Genomic DNA, 5,000 nt, shown 5'->3' with positions numbered 1-5,000 from the left:
CAATAACCCAAACTTTATCCCAGATGTAGTCCTCAGAAGATGAAGGGGCATAGCAGATATGTCTTGTGTTTACATGAAAGAGACAATGTGAGCTGACAGGCCTTTCCACACACACAGACCCACGCACGCACGCACGCACGCATGCATACAAACGCACATGCACGTACTGTATATTGTACATTTATACAAATGCACAAATGCATGCACAGTACACACACGTTTTGTGTGCGCATATGGTGAAGGATGGGAAGAGGTGAAATGTGTGTCCCATGCACTGTGTGTGCGTGCGTGCATTTGTATAAATCTACAATACGTGCATGTGTGTGTGTGTGTGTGTGTGTGTGTGTGTGTGTGTGTGTGTGTGTGTGTGTGTGTGTGAATTCTCAGAGCTCCCGTCTCCTCCTCTACCTCTCCATCTGTACACATTCAGCGTTTCATGTTTTTGTTTTTGCTCTTACATCAATAACAGTTGAGAGTGGGTAGGCCTACACCTACTGTGATGTGTTTCTATCAGTGAAGAACAGTGTGGTCCAATGGGCTCTATATATGCATACATGCCATTTTGGAAAGAACTTGGGCCAGTACTGCCTTCACAGGTGTTACCGATGACACTAATGAAGGCTCTGTTCCATTCTGGCCAAACAGAGTCAGGGTGCTGCGGTTGTGCATGTTGGCTCACTGGAAAACACTCTGCTATACACCAGTGGGTCTCAAAGTGTCCTTGTGTGGGTTCCAAATGGGTGTGTATAACCTTACCAAATACTGGCCCATTTGGTTCCATTTGTACCCTCTCAGAGTGATGGGAGTACTTGAAATTAAAAAAGTTGGAAAACCACTGTTCACTAAATAGAACAGGGCCTTCTCGGTAACACCCGTGAATGAAGTATAGTGAAGTTCAAATAGGATTATTATGGGGGGTCGCAGCCTGAAGAAATGTGTGGGGGTACACATTTTCCAACGTGCATCGTACTCCACTTGCATACTAACCATCTAACCACCATTTGATGAGCCTCTTAGCATTATGGGAATGGGAGCATATTGACACATCAATAAACTACGTGCATTTTGTCTATAATTTCATATCACATGTCACATGTCAAGTTCACGTGTCACAATGTGCTATTTGTCTAATTGTCTTATATATCATCTATTTTCAGTGAAGATATTTGGTGTGCAGAGGGAAATAAGGAGAAAAGGGCCCAAGTATAGACCAGATGGGACGCCGGTCAGTGAAACATATGTAAGTGCTAAAGCTGAATTCTGTTTAAAACCATGCAGATTGTTTTAATACCACCGGCTGTGCCGTCGTCTCTGTGGGGTGAGAAACCTCATACGTCCAAAACGCTTCACAGCCGCCACATTAAAAAAGAGCAAAAGGAGCGGATCTACAAGCTCAAAACACGTCGCCTCGCGACACATTTGCAGCTTGCAGATGGTCTGTGTGACGCCGTGGTCTATATGATCAAGTAGGACGTTCATTTACGCTGAGTTACAATATGGAGATAAGTGTTTTGTACCCGACGGCGAGTCAGCGACCATATGGGACTGTTTCGCTGTGGTTTGGTGGTTATGTGCAACAACAACAACAACAACAACAAACTGCAGCCGCGCAACATGTCCCGCTAGAATTCATGTGAACCGCAGGCGGAGTGTGAAGCATGTTGTTGGTGTTGGGGCAGAAACCTTGTACTGTATGTCCATATTTCGGCATTTTGTTATTATTATTATTATTTTATACTAATGCTCAACTTCGTCATTCTTTTGACCTCATCAAAACCTTGGTAGGCCATACATGGAGATGACTGGATCATCACCTATAGATCATGGAGCCTGGCCAGGAAACTCTACATCTGACCTCAAACCCTTAGATCTCCATATATGGAGCTGACCTGTTCTGACATTCCATATTATGTTCATTCCTCTCCATCCATCGTTCCACGCCCGGCAGCCGACGAAAACTAGAGCTATAGAAAGTTCCAAAAATTAAGGCCCGGTCCTATCTGGGCCGTCATCATATACACTCAAGACACTTCATGCCCCCGCTGTATTTTCATGTCAATGCACCTTTCAAAACATACGAACTCGCCGGCCTAAGATGTCAAAGTGAAAAGAATGATTGCCGCAGCTCTCTGTCACTTCACATTAGTGCACGCTGACTCTTGCATAATTTAAACGCCCTTTAAGTTCCCGTCCACAAATATATGTGTATTCAATTAGCATAGTTAAGAAGAATAAGAAGAGTAGTCTCAGGAAAAATAAATAAATAAACAAACAAACAAAAAGAAACGGACAAAGCACGGACGCACTCATTTCCTGCATTACTTAAGAGTGTTTTTATGGTCTCTAACCAGCCACCATGGAGGCTCTAACCTCGCATCCACCTGCTGTAGACAGACATAATACCCAATCTATTTTGGTCAGGACCAAAACAAGCTGTTACTCACCGGGCCGTGCATGAGTCTCAGTCAGACGATGGTTTGTTGAGACATTGTTGAGGATGGGATTGCAGCTCATTGAGCTTGATTGAGCTCAGCCCTGCGGACCGTGGGACGGCACCGCCTCATGACCCGCTGCTCTGTTTGGATTGGCTTGTGGCTTTGGCTTCACCTCCACGCCGTCTGCATGGAACGCACAAACAAGTGAACAACACACACATGGCCAGAGAAATACACAAACACACACACACACACACACAGGCATGAGGGAATCACGCAGAGAAACCCACACACACGCACCCACCCACACACGCATGCACGCGCACTCAGCCGCTCACACACACACACACACACACACATGCGCACACACACACACACGCACACACACACACACACACACACACACACACACACACACACACACACACACACACACACACACACACACACACACACACACACACACACACACACACACACACACACACACACACACACACACACACACACACACACACACACACGTATCGTACACGCTCACAAATGCACCTGGAAACAGACACAAACAGTTTAGTCTCAATTTACATTGTGTGCATATCCAAAACGGAGCGGTAAACAACAGTAATCAGCTCTAAACCCACTGCAGCAACAGTTTACTTTGGCAGCAGGGAGGAGGAGGGAGAGAATGGAGAGGAGGAGGAGGGGGAGAATGGAGAGGAGGAGGAGGGAGAGAATGGAGAGGAGGAGGAGGGAGAGAATGGAGAGGAGGAGGAGGGGGGAGAATGGAGAGGAGGAGGGAGAGAATGGAGAGGAGGAGGAGGGAGAGAATGGAGAGAGGTAGAGACCGACCAACCGATTTTTCAGAAAACTGTCAGGATGTAGAAGACATTTTTTTAATCTGATCTCAGGTCAAAATGGGGTAACAACTTACAGTAAACCCTACACAATATAGGCATACGTGGTTGTCTTGGGGTCCCCCATGGGTCCTATGCCATGGGTCTATGTCATGGGTCTATGTCTTGGGGTCCCCCATGGGTCTATGCTTGCCCCCCCTCCCCTTTTCCCTGTACACCCCTACATAACTACCTAAATATCATCATTGAATGTCCCCATATTATGTCCAGAATAGGTTGATATATAGGCTTAGAAAATGGTTAATAATTTTTTTTATGTAATAATAATAATAATAATAATATAGGGCAAATATTAGGCAGTGATGATGGATTAACTATGCTAATTGATACACATATATTTGTGGACGGGAACTTGAAGGGCGTTTAAATTATGCAAGAGTCAGCGTGCACTAATGTGAAGTGACAGAGAGCTGCGGCAATCTGGCAGCCATCTGGAAGACAGAGCTGTCAATCACACTGAGGTGAGAGAGAGAGAGAGAGACAGAGACAGACAGAGAAAGAGAGAGAATGAGTGGAAGTGAGAGACAGAATATAGAACAGAGACAGACAAGAAGAGATGGTTCATCATGTTGTTATCCAGACACACCCTGATGGTCTAGTCTGCTGCATGCCTTCACCATGGCCACTGGTTCTCAAACCCCCGTAAAGACACACCCTGATGGTCTAGTCTGCTGCCCTCACCATGTGGCCAGTGGTTCTCAAACCCCTGTAAATAACGGTCTAGTCTGCTGCCCTCACCATGTGGCCAGTGGTTCTCAAACCCCTGTAAATAACAGTCTAGTCTGCTGCCCTCACCATGTGGCCAGTGGTTCTCAAACCCCTGTAAATAACGTCTGCTGCCCTCACCATGTGGCCAGTGGTTCTAAAACCCCTGTAAATAACGGTCTAGTCTGCTGCCCTCACCATGTGGCCAGTGGTTCTCAAACCCCTGTAAATAACGTCTGCTGCCCTCACCATGTGGCCAGTGGTTCTAAAACCCCTGTAATAAAGTCTGCTGCCCTCACCATGTGGCCACTGGTTCTCAAACCCCTGTAAATAACGTTGTCATCCACGGCATTTTTACTTTTATGTCATATTAGCGGTAAGTAAAAAGTAAAAATAATATATCTCTCCAAAGATACACTGTGTGACGAGGACAACTGGAGAGAATAATTTGTTTCTATTAGGACAGACTGAAAATAACTATTTTAACCACTTAATAAACCTGAGCATTCCTTTTCAGGGGAGAACATTCACCAAAAATAGCCGATCTACAAGCTCACAAGGGTCACCTCTCTAAATAACTTTTTCACCCAAGGGCCTTGGGCCAAGGCACTCTTGAATTGTACATTGTTACTTTATAGAACCTTAAATTTATGTCATATTGTCATATATCCCCTATAAGATACAGTATGTTTTGGTAAGTTTTCCCCATACCAGTTTTCCATTATGACATATTTATATTTAACCACCAAACAAGATCTACAAGATCACACATGAGCTTGTACATCGGCTATTTTTGCCAAGGAGCTTTGGTGTTCCATTTTAGTAAGTATAGAGGGTATATGCACATGCATAAAGTGAGTGGCACCCTAGGGTACCACTTTGAGAGACCCTGACTTAGATGACATGGATTGTATTAATTTGTGGTTTTGTTCCTGGTGGTTGTATG

This window comes from Protomyctophum bolini, assembly GCF_963924005.1.
Source record: "Protomyctophum bolini genome assembly, chromosome: 1".
Lineage (NCBI taxonomy): Eukaryota > Metazoa > Chordata > Actinopteri > Myctophiformes > Myctophidae > Protomyctophum > Protomyctophum bolini.
This window is presented reverse-complemented; position numbering follows the sequence as displayed.